The sequence below is a fragment of the Rosa chinensis genome, chromosome 4, assembly GCF_002994745.2.
Source record: "Rosa chinensis cultivar Old Blush chromosome 4, RchiOBHm-V2, whole genome shotgun sequence".
NCBI lineage: Eukaryota > Viridiplantae > Streptophyta > Magnoliopsida > Rosales > Rosaceae > Rosa > Rosa chinensis.
In genome coordinates this window covers 39,824,728-39,843,548 of record NC_037091.1, presented here as the reverse complement: position 1 = coordinate 39,843,548, position 18,821 = coordinate 39,824,728, and the positions used below count along the sequence as shown (strand labels likewise).

General features: G+C 40.1%; 1 long non-coding RNA gene across 2 annotated transcripts; it reads left to right on the top strand.

Annotated features, from left to right (window-relative positions):
* The first annotated feature begins 12,158 nt into the window (after positions 1–12,158).
* LOC112196219 lies at positions 12,159–13,178 on the top strand. Of its 2 annotated transcripts, none has more exons than XR_002935045.2 (4): positions 12,159–12,241; positions 12,424–12,499; positions 12,650–12,716; positions 13,090–13,178. It is a non-coding gene; the product is annotated as an uncharacterized LOC112196219 (long non-coding RNA). The 2 variants fall into 2 exon arrangements; XR_005809495.1 differs by having other exon boundaries at positions 12,162–12,273.
* Positions 13,179–18,821: the final 5,643 nt, after the last annotated feature.

Sequence of the window (18,821 nt, the reverse complement as noted above, 5' to 3'; positions counted from 1 at the left end):
TTTTTATGTCTTTGATCATGTGGTTTTCTCCAACACCCACATGCCTTAATCCCTAGGTCTTTTTACTTTGCGATTGAGTTTAATATAAAGATTAGACCTTTTAATCTATAGAAGAAACTTCAATTTGTGATCTTCGTTGATGCCAAAAATTGCATCTAGGATTTGTGAAAATTGGACTGTTATTCTGAGAACAAACATTTATTTCGAGTAGCCAAACAAGTGTTCATATACCTAATCCCGAAAAATTTACGAGAGATCAAAGTGACATCAGTGTTGGGATAGTGTTACTCATACAAGTTATGAATTTTATTGGGTTGTCAAAGTTAATGTCAAGCCAGAAAGATGTCGCAACACAATATATACATTTATGGTCACTTCTTAATTACACCGAAATCTTTGAGGTAAAATCCCATTTCTATTTCTTATACAAGTACTAGTTAAGTCGAGAATAATAATGCACGATCTTGTCATGGCTCAACTTGTAGCAGGCTAGTCTGTTTAGTTTGGCTAGGAACTAAGCTATAAACTTTCTTTAATTAAGATCTTACTTTAAGAATTGCAAATAAGCAGTTTTAGAAGTATATATGTGCTAATAGGTCTTTAAAAAAATAGTCTAAATAATCAAATTATGCCAACTGATCAGGTGGTTATGATTGGTCCTAATTCAATTGCAGGGATTGGTGGAAAGCCAGTACTAGTGTTGGTACCAGTCTACAGCCTTCCTTATCAATATTATCATCTACATAATCATTATAGTTTTTTTTTCATTAGAGTTGAACAGGCCTAGATTAATGTATTCATATAATTATGTTAATTAGTTAACTAAAACAGAGTATGAATGAGGAAATGACGACTCTTTTATGGATCTAGGATTAAACAAATTGTCAAAGCTGCTGGGGACACCAACACAGGTATACCTTATTTGGCTTTTACTTGGGGCATCAAGCAAGCCAATGTGTCTTTTGAGGAGGGTTTGAAGACACTCAACTCAATTAAGCACCTCATCACTTCAAAGCAAAAGCAATTAGAGGAAAAGGCAAAAGCACATTGCCAGTTTGCCACTGCTTCTACCTCTATCTCCACCTCAAACACAGTCCAACCTAAGCCTGATTAGATCATGAAGTGAAATGATTATAATTCTCATTTGTGTGGTGTAGTTTGCATCAATTCTAAGCTACCTATCTGGGTCAACTCCACGTGGATGGGAACAATTCCAAAGTAGGGAAATACAATACTGATGAGAAAAGAAAGAATCTCAAAGAACCCTTTAATTTCACTTTAGTTTTTTGGGAAGAAGCTTACATCAGATTATTCTCGGGCCAAGTTCTTTGTCAATGTTATCTTACAAAACAAGCACATGCCTATGACTAAGGCTAATATGTTAAATTTTAATTCCTGATAAATTTTTTTTTCAATTGATGATATATAATCGATCTTTATTCTCTTCCTGTGTTTTGGGCCTCAAAACAATGAAGCAGGACAGATGATGAAGAAAAAGAAATGCCTTCATCCCAAACATGCACACATCAGCCTTGTTCTACAGCTAATTGTGGTTTAAATTAGAGGACCGATGATCAACGAGTGGCTGACAAGTCATGCATGCATGGGGGACTGAGTTTGTATAATAACATACGGTGACAGGCATTGCTTAATTTTCTTAATTACAATAACAGCTTCTAATATCAGATTCACAGCCTTGGAGATAAGGGCCTTGCAGCCTAACAAAGGAACATAGAGATTGTGCCTGGTTGGCCAGCTTCTTGCTGGTTATATGTGGTTCTTTTCATGTCATGCGTGAGATTGGGGATTAGTCTCACATTGGACAAAAGACACATCAAAAGTTACCAAGTTAAGAATTTGTCATTATTCAGTATAACAAACATTTCATCAAATATTTTCCCCATTCCATAAAATAAGGATGACAAGTCATGCATGGGATTAAGTGCACCTATCTAGCCTGATCGATCATTTTGTTCTTATGACAAGTCTTGCTCATTATTCTTATAGTAACAGCTAGTCCCCATAAATTATGAGGATTACTGTCACGTACGTTGGAATCAAAAGGTTCGGAGTCATGAACTACAAGGGTGAAGGAGAGTTATGAAAGGGATCGCGCATGAGTATATGTGCCTCAATCTTCTCTTAACTTTTTTTGAGGCATTTCATTGCACACCATCTTAAATATTATATGCATGGTGAGTACGTGATCCACAATTTATAGAACCGAAACTTAATTAATTTATTAGGGACAACCTTACACAACCAATGGGTTCATTGGATTGCTTAAACTCTATTTAACCTAGGTGCTAAGTTAGCATTGGATCAAAATTAGTAGTGAACATACACTAGTCTGCTTCCCAACACTTCTAGTTCTTTGTAGTATCATTGTCTATTATGGTTTCAGAGGTAGCTACCCGAGCATGTGCTAATAGCATCGCCAACTTAAAGAATTAGTTTTCGTATAATCAATAGCTAGCTACAAACGTTCCTATGATAAAATTAGGACTAATTTCAGTTTACCCGTAAAATTTGGGGTCGACATCATGTTAGTCTCTCCAGTTTCAATTTAATCAGTAACACTCATACTTTTCAATTTCATCAACCGTGTCCAATGTCTCATTCTTCGTTCAATTTGGACGCTAACTCTGATACTTTAGAGGCTAAAATGGTCATTTCATAAAAAATAAAAAAATAAAAAAATAAAAAAATAAAAAAATAAAAAAATAAAAAAATAAAAAAAGAAGAAGAAAGAAAACACAAAACCTCCCCCTCTGTTCCTCTCTCTCTCTCTCTCTGTCTCTCTCTCTCTCTCAACTCTTCTTCTTCATCTTCTTCTTCTTTTTCTGATCTTCTCATAGCAGTAACATAGAAACCAAAGACCCATCTTTGATTTCTCCTCAATTTTCACATTCCTCACCCCAAAATTTTGGAATCACCAATTTCACAATGTCTACCGGAATCGTGACTCGGTTCAAGGAAGCCGGCTAATCGACCATGGCGATGTACTAGCTATGGTCCAAATTCATCTACCTGACCGCCCTTAGCCTCCCTTCAAGCCTCTTCGACGCCTCGACGCCTCGATCACATGCCTTGCTGAGGCCAGTAGGAACCTTGCCGGCGTTGTTGCGGAGGTCTGTGGAGAAGGAAGCGGTGTTGATTCGGTCGTGGACGGAGGAGAAGGATCGGGGGATGGAGGGAATGGGCTTGGAAGGGGAGAGGCAGGAGAGAGTGGGCTAGAGGATGAAGAAGGTGGAGCCGATGAGAATGCCGACGAGGATAAAGAGGAAGCTCGATTGCTTGTGTAGCTGTTTCATGCTTCTGCACTCTGTCTCGTCTTCTTGTTTGTCGCAAAGATGGAGATGGATTAGGGTTGGTGGTGGATGATGGTGAATGAGTGAAGGGGGTGGAATTTAATGTGTTGATTTAGGCATGTGGTTATCTGAAGCTATAGAAGAGGAAGAAGAAGGAGGGGGACCGGGGGGGGGGGGGGGGGGGGGGGGGGGTTGAATATGTCAGCCTTGAAGAGTGAACAAGGGGTCGACGAAGACGACGTCTTTTTCCAGGAGGAGATTGGACGATCGGGGGTGACTGTGGAGGTGGTGATGGTGGTGGAAGAGGTCTTCCTGTGTTTTCTGAGGATTCATTAGATGTGTGATGATGTGTGATTTCTCTTTTGTTTTCTCCGGTTCAAATTCGGAAGATAGAGCGCGCCATGCTTTTTTTGGATTAATAGAACTGAAAACATGAATGGAGGAATACTGAAGGATGAGGAAGAGGAGTTGGGCTGCGAAGAGAAGGATAGAGATGGTGGAGCGAAGGCCAAACGACGTCGGATTATCCCCTAAAGTGGGTTTTTTTGTTCTGATATTTTTTTTTGTCTTGAAATGACCATGTTAGCCCTTATAGTGGGCCCCCAACATCATATATAATAGGGCTGGCTGCGGCACGGTTGCCGACATTTTTGGGGTCAGTCGAATATAGACCGAAGATCTTCGGTTTCGTCAGAATTGAAACCAGTACCGTGCTGAAAGTTAGGTTACACGGTTGGTATTTTAGCACACCAATCGTCAGAGGTTCGTGATGGTGGAGGTGAGTCACGGTGGTGACCGGAAGTGGGTGTCGGAGGAGAGAGAAAACATATCTAGTTCCTCTGTCCTCCATTAGACCAAAATAATTTGGAGATAAGAGAGGGAGGCAGAGAAGAGGAGCTGGGATATGAGAGAGAGGGAGAGCAGTGGGTGGAGGAGCAGAGAGAGGGGGAGGCGGAGAAGAGGGTGGGGGGGGGGGGGGGGCAGTGGGTGGAGAAGATGACTAGATGAGAGAGAGTGAGACAGAGGAGAAGAGGAGTTGGATTCCACCATGAGGTTTGAGAGATTTGCAACTTGTACTCCTTGACAAGGTTACTTCATGAGTCCTTGTAGTTAATTAGAGAAAGAATCTAAGATAGAATGGTAGAAGAATACAAGTCAGAAACGAAGAAAGAGAGAGAGTCATTTCTGGAAGAAGAAGAAGAAGAAGAAGGAAGATCGAAAAAGAGAGTGAGGGAGAGAGGAAGTCGTTTCTGGAAGGAATAAAAGGGAACTTTTTTTTTTATTTCAATTAAGTATCATATATGTTTGACGTTTGTGCATCACCTATCACGTGTGAGCTTGTGGCTTGGTGGTAGGAGGCTTGAATTTGCAACAAACTTCTGAAGAGTTCGATGCTTGGCACGCGCAAAAGGATGGGAATTTTTTGGAATTAAACCATGTCGGTCGGTTCGGTAATACCGAACTTATGAAACATGTTGTGCCACTGCCGAGCCGACAATCTCACTTCGGTACGGCACTACCGGTACCGATTCACCAGCTACCGTCTTTGTCGGCGCCGACTCCACCGGTTCGCCTGGTTTCCGGTCGGTTGCGGCAGTTTCGGCAATTTGAGCCACCCTTAATATATAACATCCAATTTAGACAGAACTCAAGTAATTGGACACGGTTGATGAAATTGAAAAGTATAAGGGTGTTACTGATTAAATTGAAACTGCAAGGACTAACAAGATGTCGACCCCAAACTTCAAGAGGGTAAACTGAAATTAGTCCATAAAATTATATTACTAGGAATATATATACAGCTGGGGTACATTGCATAAACAACAGATCTAGTCACTTCTAATTATTATTAATTAAATGTTGCTGAATAATCCAAAATGTGGTCCGGTCTGGTCTGGCGTGTGTGTGTTTGCGTGCATTTAAGTAATATTAGGAAGGAGACACAGAATTTTGTCCCTCATCAACAGTTTAGAACCTTCACTAACAACTACCCTGGCCTCAAAGTCTTATATTATCAAGTATATATCTGTATTATGCCATTATGGATGAGCATTACTTAATTATTTAATTAGTTGATTGAGCATAAGCTGCTGATCCAGTCTCAACCAAACAATTAAGTATGAACAGGTTCATGATTTCTGTTCAACTGCTCCAAGAATTTTGACTATTATATAGATAACTTCCCTTTTACTTTATTCTACTTATCAGCTACTTTTTTAGGGTTTCGATCAACCTTTTCATCAAGCAAGTTCATCCCTCCACGACAACCCGTTCATTGTACGTTCCCTTGCTATTAATCCTGTTGTAACAGCACATAGAAAAACACCAGATAACCTAATAATTCCAACATCACCATGCATGTTTAGGTAAGATGATACAAAAATAAAAAGGCTAGAGTGTAAAAGATGAATACTACTGCAATATCAAAGTGGAATCATTTTTGTTCGAATGATTCCCCTCTTCTGATTTAGGTCACTTGGTACTCTTTCCATCTTTTCTCACTCGCTACAAAACAGCTAGCATATTGTCTAGGAAGAGTGCATCTATCCTGCAACTGCCATATATTCGGACTTGCGTATAGACGTATAGTGTACGTAATACATGCATGAATATTATTCAACGCATTTTTACATTATTAGCTCATTCTTTCATATATATATTTATAACCATTTGTGAGCCGTAATGACATGATATCAAAATAAGCTTTATCATTCAAATTTCTCAATCAATACCTAATTATCTTAACGTTCCATAAGACTTTTTGATTCTCCAATAAAGAATATGAAGAATGACGGTTTCAACTTTTGTCTATTTCATTGATCAAGTCAATATCAAATGTAACTGCATGATTGTTTAAGTTGAAGGGTAGACATTCCGAAGATCAAATCAAAAAATTCTAAAAATTAATAAAGATAATTAGAGTTTCCAAACGATAATGTAAGAATATTGTTATCACTATAGCTATATGTTCCAACCATGAACTGAATAAATACTTCGGCAATTCATACTTAAAAGAGTTACACTGTCATTTTCTGAAGTAACCTAACATTTTAATAAGAGAAAGAAATTTTACGAGCCTAATGTCACGCCCCAGATTTTTAACACAAATAAAAATCGATATATAATCTCATAATTATACATGCGTGAACGTTCAATCAGCCATCAATACAAAATACATGGAAACATCTTCCCTTTAAACCAATTACATATTGATGCCCTGAACCCACAATTCCAATATTGACCTGCTCCATAGAGTCATATATTACATAAGCTTACGAATTAAATTGTCATTACGAAATAAAACGTAAATGCTCCTCAGAGCTTAATACATAGCGGAAGTCATAATAATGGCAAAGCCAACAAAATTTGCTTCCTACCCGTTCTGCTGCCAACAAGCTACCTCAGCTTCAGCCATGATTTCCCTGACCTGCAGAATTAACCCCTACACTATTGAATAGTGCACCGGGTTGCCGCACAACAAACCCGGTAAGCTTATGAAAGCTCGTATGAGTAACTCATGAACATCAATCAACAACTCACACAAATCAACTTAAGGAAACAATGCAACTATGATTCCTTCTAACATTCCATATCCTTTCCACCGAAGGGGCAACTTAAGTCACCGCTGTGACAATGTTCTATTTGCTAACTTAACCATCAAGAAGCAATTCAAGTCTCATCTAGACAATAAAAGAAGAATACTCTCGGAACTCTCCTTTAAACTACATACTTATGAGTCTCCAACAACCTCGATCATTACCCCCATAAGCTATAATGGCAGACAGACTAGAGCTCTAACTGAACGTAGCCACTCGTCTGGCCAAAGGCGTGATTCCCCAATTCCTTGCCTCGGTCACCATCTGCCATCTGTCACCATCTGTGACATATGATTTCAGACACCATCTGGTCTTAAAATCAAACATTAAGGTCACCATCTGCAACCTGTCACCGTCTGTGACATATGATTTTCAGACCCTGTCTGGTTTTAGAATCAAACGCTAAGGTCACCATATGCAACCTGTCACCATCTGTGACATATGATTCTTAGATCCCGTCTAGTCTTAAAATCAAACGTTAATCAGTAAGTCGCACCCGACCTAAAAACATTACAAAAATCTAACTTCGGCTTTCCCCATCCCTGCTCACCATCTGTGGCTCTTGGTACAAAGACCAATACATTTAAAATAAGTCGCGTCTAACTCAAAAATGTAATATCAAACTCAATACTTTTCAAACAATAGAAAACATTTTTTCCACAATATTGTTTCCTGAAAAATCGCCTTCAACAATAATATGAACACAATCATGCATATTATTCATCACACATCACTCACAAGAATATATATATTTCACGTAAATATATATATATACGTAGTCATTCACTCAGGAATGCCTACTAATATCAACTATAGTTTGCAGTTAAACAATTAACGCCAAAATAATAATGGTAACTGCGTTCGTAAATGAACATTGTGAGATTACTCACCTCAAAATTCCCCCTGCGTCTTCAATACAGAACAAAACAGCCTAACCACCAACTAACCATCCAAGAATACTTCGTCAAGTACCTAAGAAAAGTACAACCTTGATTCAGTCAATGAAACACAAGGAATAACGTTCGAAACCCTAAATCGAACCAAAATTTCCAAAGTGACACCAATTGAGGCGAAACCACATCCGAGACCACCCAATGTCTCTGGAATACTTATACGATCGATATGTCAAAATCACAAGTCTATCGGACGCTCAAATCCTCACGGATCGAATCATCAAACGGTCTGAAACAGTAAAAATCACAATATATTCATACGATCTCTAAAAATTTCGTATTATATATCGAAACGCTCGTATCGACGAGTAGATGATCTATAAAACCAGAAACTATCCATTACATGCCGGAAGGCCGCCAAAACTCCGCCACAGTCGGTGGTGCAACTACCACAACCACCACCGGCCAAAACTCAAAACTAGCTTAATCTAACCGTCCAAAATGTCAAGAACATCAAATAGATCAACTTTAATACTTGGGGTTCAAGCCAACTTGGCTTAGAGTGTTGCCTATCGCCGCCACACACCGCCGTGAACTGTTCACCTTAAGTTGATTCGATTATGATGTGAATAGATCCAAACAAACACCACAGATCAATCAAGGAGACTCGTACGAATTCAACCAAGAAAACTTGAAGCCATGATGCCGCCGGAGCAAGGATTTCCGATCGGGTCCTAATACCTCAAACTTTGCCGCCTTGCAGCGCCGCTGTGGAGGAGAATCGCCTGTAGAGGCCACCACAGGGAGGAGCTGAATAAGGAGGCGAGTCGGTCTGAAAAGTTTCACCGGTAGAGGTCGCCGGAGCTGCGAGTTCCGGCCGAGTCGGAAAACCGGATCCGGGTCGGGTCAGTCACAGGTGAGGAGAGAGAACGGAAAGTTTCTGAGTTTCTGATTTTGGAAATTTCTTAAAATAAAAATGGAAATTTCTGAAAACGGAAACCCCAATATATATAACTTTCCAAATTTTCAAACGCTCATAACTTTCTCATACGAACTTCGATTTCCGTGTTCCACATATCCACAAACTCGTATCAATGCGCTCTACAACTTTCATGAAGGAAGTTTTTAGAGAATCCTAACGTATCAAAAGTCAACCTTGAAACCCCCCACCCCCAAAAAAATCCACACTTCCACTTCGTCCACGAGTCACGAAACCGTCCAATAACCATAAATTAGATTCCGGAAAATAAATACGAATTTCCGGGGCATCACACCTAACCATCCCGGGTTAATAGTAAAGGTATTCCAGTAATTAGAAAATTAATTTTACTCATCAAGAATTATATAATTTTTTTTTTCCTAAAAATTAAAAGAAAATTACAACCTGGAACCTCTAAGACAACCTACACCTAAAGAATCAAAGAGGAAAGCATGACTAGCTGCCAACTGAAGAGAATTAGCCCACGCCTGAGCATGAGAGTTATGTCCAAACTTGGCTAGAGCATCTGCTAAGAAGTTGGCTTCTCGATCAACATGACGAATAGAGCGGATCAGAAGATATTGTGCTAGGTACTGGATATCATGGATGATAGATTTAACACGCCAGGGAGTTTGAATTTTGTTGTCCAAGGCATCAATGAGGATTTTGGAATCGCCTTCAATGTCCAAAGACTGAAAACTGTGGATCAAAGCTGCATGTAATCGGTAACCCAGCTCTAAGGGAGAGGCCCTTCAAGATTAAAATTTCCACTGAAGGAAGAGAAGTAGAAACCGCTAAAACGGGAAGACCCTTAGCATTTATAATGACAAAGCCTCCTGCTGCACTGGAAGATGAGATAATAGAAACATCAAAATTGAGTTTAAGACAATCTTGACGGAGAGGGGACCATTTAATTAAATGAGAAGAAGACTTCTTCTTGACCGACTTGGGTTTTAATTGGAGATAGCTCTGGAAACAAGAAGCAGCAGTGTAAAGAATTTTTGTTGGAGAGAAAATCTTTTCTTTTTTAGTAAAAGCATTATAAAGATTCATTAATATAAGGGTAACCATATTAACCATTACATATCCTTCCGCTACCATATACAGATAGACAAGAAGTTGTAGTGAAGAAACACTACGGTGATATATAGGATATGACCATTCATTCGAAAGTGAGCCTATTCAACTATGATCAAGACACCTAGTAATAGGCTAGTAATAAAAAACTAACTAAAGTATGGGTATAATAAACTGTTGGTTATCCTGGATCCAAGAGCCACATCTAGAATGCATCTTCACTGCCCCAAGCCCGACCAAGAGCTCGGCTTGGAATTGAGCCCAAAAAAGACCCAATTGCCCACTAGCCCATTTGGATCCCAACAAAACCGTCTCAAAGATGAGTAGGGCTCCCAAACCTGATAGTATGGTGAAGTGGGCCCCACTTAAGCCCAAACTCATGAAGGCCCAGATTGATCTGGTCACCCATCTCTAGACACTCTGAAGTGGCCTTTGTCGGACCACCAGAGACCCCTGTCTCCAACATGGCCACCAAAAACACCAGCAACAAAATCTGGTGCTCATCCCATAACTGTCGCTCTTCGCCGCCATCATCAGCATCACTGTTGCGCCGTCATCAGTCTCAAAAGATTTTGTTCTCAGCCACGGCGGCGCCAAAGCATCAATCCCAGCAAAAACTACACAACTTCTCCGCCGCGATCATCAACCACTATTGTGTCATCGCGTATTGGTAGCACAGAGCCACAATTCATCATAATAGTCTCTGATTCGAGCCAATCAAACTCCAGTGGCCCAAAATCCACACCATTACTACCTTCGAGACCGGGTTCGGGGCATCGCATGCCTGGTTGCAAACTCAAATCTGGTCACCGCCAAGATTCGGAAGAGACATCAAAAACCCACCACGACCAGAGAAGCTGAGATGGAGAGGAACAAGCCCAAGAGGGCGATCCAACCATTGCTGAATTCAAAACACCATCGAGAAGGAGGGGACATAGGCGTCCCGAGATTGGTTTGTCAGAGCCGCTGTATTCATTGCAGCTCGGAAGCAGCGCTAGGATCATCGCAAGAGAGAACGTCGTTAAGGAGAGGCTAGGGTTTGCCATTTTTCTAAATAAAAGCTATTGATTTTTCCTTAATTATAATATTTCTGAAGATAAGATCATTTCTAGCTTTCCAGATAAAATAGGCTGTATTAAAGGAAATAGAATCAGTAGAGGAAATGGAAGAGAGGAATTCAAGCCAATCAATAAAAGAACGCTGCCAGTGTTGAGTTTGTAGATGAGGGAAAAGAGAAAGCCAAATTTTGTGAGTTTCAGGACAGTAAAAGGAAAAATGGTCTAGAGTTTCAGTTGTCTTGTTGCAGAGAGGGCAAAGTCGAACAAAATTTTGTCTAGTAAAGATTTGATCTCTAATGAGTAAACGCTTCCTGCGCAACTGCCAAGCAAACACTTTAACTTTAGGAGTAAAGACTGCTTCCACATTTTCTGTATTAATTTGGATTTAGCGTGAGCTGCAATATTTTGATTCAGCAGGGCAGAGGCAGATTTAATGATAAACCTACCATTACCAGTAGGATCCCAATTCCCAAACAAACTCACCAGGAAAAGGGTAGAAGGGAACTGGTTATATAGTTGACAATAGATGTATACATGCATGAATACAATAATGTTTACTACAATATTATGCATAAAATCAATACGTACGCAGCCAGCAAAACCGGTAAGAAGATGTACTAAAAAATGTTATCCTGTAACCTGTTGGTGAAAATTATGTTCTACTATTTAAATTTTTTATGCCAAAAGCAAGTTCTAGAATTTGCTCATCATCTGGTCGATCATGAGCAACATCATGAGTTCATGACTACCACCAACAAAAGAGTAAGGCTCAGTTTGGCATTGATTCCTGAACTGCTTCTGCTTTTGGGTCTACCCTAGAGTGTTTGGTAAAATTTTCAAAAGCAGCTTTAGGTCCAAATAGCTTCTCCTCACAGCTGATTTTGAGAAGCTACCAATTGGTTGCTTTTGGAGCTGCTTTGGGGAAAAACACGGAGCAATAGTAGAAACTTAATGAAATTTGTTAAACTACCAATTTTGTCCTCCTTTCCGGAAAATTACATTGAAACAAATAGGGTTCAACTTTGATCTTCATCCCCTCTTTGCCGTCAAAACTACATTGCAACATCTGTTGCTCATCGAACTTCTCCTCCTTCTCTCTTTGCAAATTGTTGTGCTTGAAATTCCGGGGCAAGACAAGCCTCGCAAACTCCACAGGGTCCCAAACCACGAAGCTTCTTCCAGTAGAACCCCACGATATGATCAAATCCAGCGACGGGTCGTCCACCAAATCAAATGTCTTTGCACAAAAACGGCGGCACCGGAGTCTCCTGCAGACACTGAAGCAGCTGCGGCACTCCCACATAATCGCTACTCCCACCACTGAAAGGTTCAATCTTGCTCTCCTCACCATACTCTCAGGTTCAATCTTTTTTTTCGATTTCATATTCGTGCTCATGTAATTGGTATTGTTTTGTGAGTTGGGTTTGTGCTTTTAAGCATTATTGAAGTTTGTTCCTTCCTTAATTTGGGATATGAAGTATAAAGGTTTAAACCTCTTTAGTTATGCAGTCACTCCAATTATATGTAGAGTTTGGCAGAGAGTGAACACTGCAAACTCTTGAAAGGTCACCCATTTCAGTTTCAGGTAAGCTCCTTCCTTTTCATCACTTCGACTTCCAAACTGGTTTTCTCTGTCCAATTCTATTTCATTTATTTTTTATGCATTTTGGGTTACGAAGAGCTTTCCTCTGTATAAAGATTGTTTTATTGAAACTGTTTGTATGTGTTGTTGCAGGTTGAACTCGCCTAGCACATTTATAATGGATTTGGAAGTTTTGGGGCATGAGTTGCAGTTCATTCAGGTTTTGATCGTTTGCTTGTTTTTGGGTTATAAGTATTTACGTTAGGAAAGATTTTAGAATCAGAAGTGATGAAGAGCACTTAATGTAGATTCTTCTAATATTTGCAAAGTAGAGAGATATGTATGATTCAGTATATGGTGGTGGTAGATTAATGGACCTAAAATTCTTATTAATTTGATCTGTTTACCAATCTACCTGTACATGTTTATTGCATTACCATGGCTAATAATAAACTACAGCATACCTACTAGGCTAAGTAGGCATCCTGTATCGGTTGCATGAGTTAGCCATTATCAACTTTAGTTTTTCTTTAATCCTATATATTGTAATAGTTTCTTCCCTGATTGTAGCAAGTTTGTACCATCTTCTGCAGGATCCTAATTCAAAGCATCTAGGAACTACGGTTTGGGATGCATCACTGGTATTCGCCAAGTTTCTGGCAATGACTGTAACCCTCTAGAGACTCTTGTAAAGCTCCCATGATTTTAGCTTTCACATGTTGCTACGTTCTTCTGGTGTATGATTCGTGTAGGTTTATGGTTTGAGTTGAAACTTTATGGGTCCATTTGAGTCCAATATTTGGATGACAAATGAAGAGCAAGATGTACTCATCCTTGAAATAGATCTATTATGCATTGATGACTTTGAATGTGATTACCAGAACATAAAAGCTATAAAGTCTTTACAAGTTAGGTCATAAAAGTCTCAGAATTATTGTTCTCATTAGACAATCTACAATTCTTTCTACAAGGTTGATGTACTTAATAACAAACATATAATAACATAAAACAATGACAAACGTATTTTGTAAGTAAATAATCAGAAATATTTTGCTTCCTAGGAATTATTAAGGTTATTCAGTTCACTAGTTTGGGGGCAAAAGGTAACAGTCATACTTCTTTGAAATTCAGATTGGGGATCCTGTTTGGATTGACAGAGCTATGTATGCGCTGAAGAAGTTGGATGGGATTATGGAGGAGGTGACCGAGGAGGAGTTGATGGATGCCAATGGCGCAAGTGGATTCTACTGGCATGTTTATATGTCCTCACACTGGTGTGGTGCTAGCGGCGTTGATTAAGCTCCAGATTTGGCCTGCCGGTTTGCCAACCCATCGGTTCAAATGGGGCTGATTTTGGGTTGATATGGATGTTTTGAAGAAATACTTGAGTAATTTAGAGGCTCCAAAGCATTAGTTTTGTAGAGGGCATTGTGAGTGTGTTCTGCTCTACTGCTTCATGTACTCTAAATTTTATGAAACTCCATTGGTGAAAGCGTTCAGCCGTTTAGGCATTGTTATTGTTCTCTATGTGCTTTTTACTTTGGTGATTCAATGTAGGATGAGGAACTGTTTTAGCTTGTAGCGCTCAGAATATGGTGGAGAAGGGAGTCATTTATAAGGCAGCATTGCCAAATTTTGTGTATGAGTTCATTATCATATGAATTTCACCACATTTTTCCTTATAACAAGTTTTCTTTAGCTTCCAAGTCTCTACTTGCATTCTGTATACCACAGATTTCTCCCTTTCACATATTTTGCTGTGAATTGCTTGTTCCTTGCTTTGTTCGGTATCTGATAGTAAGGAGGAGAAAACTTCTTATTGCTTCCTTGCTTGCTGGAAGAGTAGTGCAATTGTTAGCCCCTTTGCCAATGGCAGCTAAGGCCTTGGCAATCAGGGAGGCAATTTACCTAGCAGGATCCTTTTCCAATGTAGACATTGTTCAGGGAGGATAATAAACATGAAGGAGATGGTTCGGGAAGACAAGAAATAGAGATTTTAAGAAATACAATTGCACTACTTAATTAACATTTAGTTGCAAATTTCAAGTGAATTTAATGGTTTCCGTTGAACTATGGTCGGGAAATTAATCTAAATATTCTGACTTATTTTGTGTAATAGTAAAACATAATATGCATATTGAAGGGTTTAAAGTAAATCTTTTATTTAGTCCAAGCAAAGATACAAGGATAATACATGAGAAATTTTTTATTTGGTATGGTTATATAATCAAAAAATAAAATTATGTATTTTAGTAGCATACCGTAGCACGCATGACCATTTTGGTAATTATACCCAACTAAAGCACTTTTGTCTTCAACTTACCAAACACCTAGAAATTGCTTTTCGCTCTCACAGCACTTTTAAAAACAGTTTACCAAACACCTCAGCTGCTTCCTCTCACAGCAAGTTCGGAAGTGCTTCCTCTCACAGCAACTTCGAAAGTGCTTCTTCTCACAACACATCAATCCCAAACTAAGCCTAAGCAAACTCAATTTATTAAGAAAATATAATAGCACGATGGACTGCACTTTATCGTTTATAATTTGCAAAGCATGATTATCAATGTCATTAGGGTTATCATTAATTATCATAATATCATTTAATTAGTTTATATATTATGGCTAGCTAGAGTAAACAAAATGTTGCGTCGTAGAGAAAAAAAATGAGGGTAGGAATCAAAGACATTGGTTAGGTGGAGGCAAAGAACGTGTCGAAAAGATCAAGCAGCACGAATTGGACATCACAGTATAGGCCATTTCCATAACAGTTAATTAATTTACATCACACACACACACACACACACACACACACACACACACACACATATATATATATATACAGGCAGGTTCTGCAGCATTTTAGCCGACGACGCGGGGCTTGCATGACGGAGGCCGGAGGCATCCCAAACCACTTCTAGGCAGCGATCAAGGTCAGAGGAGATCGAGGTTGAAGGATTCTGGGCAGCGACCTCACCTGCAACTGCAAGGTTCTGGGCAGCGCTGCAACCTCGTCGCCGGCGACTCCACCCGACTACAGACTGGTCCATCAGACCCCTGGCCTCCGTCCTACAAGCTGCGCTGCGCCGTCACAGCCTGAGCAGAGCTGCAGTGTCGACGTCTTCCCCGCACTTTAGCGACAGTGCGGGCGTCCTCTTCAGAACATTTTTGTATGTGTGTGTGTGTGTGCGCGCGCGCTCATTCTAGAGAGGACCTCCTTACTTTAAGAATTTGAGGATTTTTGTTATTTTACACAAGTATGTGACATAATTCAATAATCTCATCCGTTAATCCTAATCCTATGCAAGAAAGATGTTTACAAAAAATCAACCAAATCCATAATCATTTGGTCATTTAAAATTCTATAAACAAATGTAATCCGTTAGATAAAATTAAAACGAACATTGTGCTAATCAAATTGTTAAATGTTATCCGATTTAACTAATTTTTTGTGGGATTCATATGTATATAGGTAACTAGAGAATGAGTGGTTGTAATTATTAAAATACAGCTTAGAAATAAAAACCTCCTCACTTTTCAAGTTTAAGGAGGTCCACTCGTGATCCTCCCTATATATATATGCCAGATCGAGAGCGGACGTCTCTCCTCCAGCGTCGGGAAGGCGGCGATCACTGTGCTGTAGGTGCCTTATGCACTCTCTGAACATCCTGAACGGCCTCGAGCAAGGGGTGAAGGCGAAGGTGATCGGAAACTCAGCGGTGTGCAGTAAGCTTGCCGGAAATAATGGAAGCCCATTTAGCTCGACGTCGAACCCTTCGTCGACGACTCCAACCGCTTCTGAACTGCTCTACGTCATGGCCTGGTTCCATCCGGCAACAGATGTGCCGCCGTCGTTGCTTGATCGAGGCCTGAGGAGCGACGTCCGTACTTTTTCTGGGTTGCGGACGTCTGCTCTCGAACGGTTTTGTATATATATATATATGAATTCGCTAAGGAACGGATTTCCATATTTTGACCATTTTTCGATCACATATTCACATCTTAACTGTTCAATTTTTAGATCCTAATGTATAGATCACTTATGCAAATTTTCAGCCAATTTGATGATCGTTAAGGTATCGAACTCGATTAAATCAATGAACGAACCGAATTTGTCGAACCTAAACCGTTTTTGTTTATAATGATAAATTGTAGTATTGGATGCCTTAACGATCATCAATTTGGCTGAAATTTTGTAGATGTGATCTATACATTAAGACCTAAAAACTGGACGGTTAAGATCTGAATATGTTATCAAAAAGTGTTCAAAAATATGGAAATCAGTTCCATACCTAAGGAACAGACCTCTGTTCCTGGGATATATATATATATATATATATATATATATATATGTATATGATTAAATACTTGTTACTCCTCATACTTTTCCTTGAAAAACAGTTTGGTCCCTCACCTTTTAAATTAAATTGAATAGTCCTTATTCTCTCTAATTCTCATATAACAGGTCCAAAATGATCCGAAATGACTATTATGCCCCTCATTTTCTATTTTTATTATTATTTTTATTTTTTCTCTATTTTTTTAATTTTTCTCCCTTTTTTTATACTCTCTCTCTCTCTCTCTCTCTCTCTCTCTCTCTCTCTCTCTCTCTCTCTCTCTCTCTCCCTCTCTCCTGGCCTCACGGTCTCTCTCTCTCCCTCGACCTCTCTTCTTCATCTCTTCCTCTGCCATCACCGGAGACCACCACTTCCGGCCACCATCTCACCAAAAACCTAAACTCTCCCTTTCTCTCTTCTCAGCCGCACGTCCTTCTCTCTCTCCCCTGACTTCTCGCTCCCTCTCTCTTCTTCTTCCCTCTACAATCACCAGAGAACACCATCTCCGGCCACCATTTCATCACGCCGCCACCTCCAATCGATCTAGCACCCAAATCCAACCCAAGCCCAAGCCCAAGCCTCACCATCGACATGCACCACCTCTCTCACTCTCTCACTCTCTCACTCTTAACTCCGGTAATCGGAACTAAACTCCTCGCCAGCTGTGCCCTCCTCCGTCTCTCTCTATCAGCCTCATCCGGCGCAAACTCGGCAATCACATCATCCACAATGCTGTCACAAGACAATCCTTTGGCCTTGTCACCATCCCTTTTTTTATTAAACACCGACATTGTGAACATCGACGAAAACCTCTACTTCCCCATCATCGCCGCCACCGCCGTAAGCGATGAATTGGGCTTTTTGGGTCGCTGCTCCTTCTCCTTCTCCTTCTTCTCCACCATATTCCTCCTCTTGGGCCTCAAATCGTCGTCTGATTCATCCGACGATGTCGGAAGCCCGCTTGGCGATGATGGCGTCGTACTTGTCCTCGTCGACCGTGTCGTAGATCGGCTTCTCCATCTTGATCTGGAACCGGTCGTCGGAGTTTTCAGAGCAACGGCCGCCTTGCCGGAGAGCTCGGAGTCGCTCTAGGGAGTTGGACCACGCCGACGCCTCTGCTCCGGCGCCTCCCGGTCACGATCGGTTGCTCGTCGTCTGCCATAGCTCTTCTCTCTCTCTCTCTCTCTCTCTCTCTCTCTCTCTCTCTCTCTTCTGGATCTGAGTGTTTGCGTCGTCGCTTTGTTTCTCTCTCTAGGTTTTCAGAGGCTTCATTTTGATAAAAATGGTCTGGATTCGACTGGTGATGGTGGCGCTGTGAGATGGTGGCCGAAAGTGGTGGTCTTTGGTGATGGCAGAGGAAGAGAAGAAGAGAGGTTGAGGGAGGGAGAGAGAGAGACCGTGTGGCCAGGAGAGAGGGAGAGAGCGTATAAAAAAGGGGAGAAAAATAAAATAAAAAAATAGAGAAAAAAATAAAAATAGAAAATGAGGGGCATAATAGTCATTTCGGATCATTTTGGACTTGTTATATGAGAATTAGAGAGAATAAGGACTATTTAGTTTAATTTAAAAGGCGATGGACCAAACTGTTTTTCAGGGAAAAGTATGAGGAGTAACGAGTATTTAATCCATACACACACACACACACACACACACACACACATATCCTATCCAGAGTGAGGCCTCAATCTGAAATTAACGTGTGAGGTTGGAGTTTAAGGTCACTTTTCGGTCTCATATTCATATCTCGACCATTCAGTTTTTAAGTACTAATGTATAGATCATTTCTGTAAAATTTCAGCCAAATTGATGGTCGTTAAGGCATTGATAACTGCCTTAAAACTAGTACGATTCAGGGTAGACAGATTCAGTTCGTCCATTGGTTTAAGTGAGTTAGATACCTTAAAGATCATCTAATTGGCTAAAAATTTGCAAAGATGATCTGGCTAAAAATTTGCAAAGATGATCTATACATTAGTACCTAAAAATTGAAC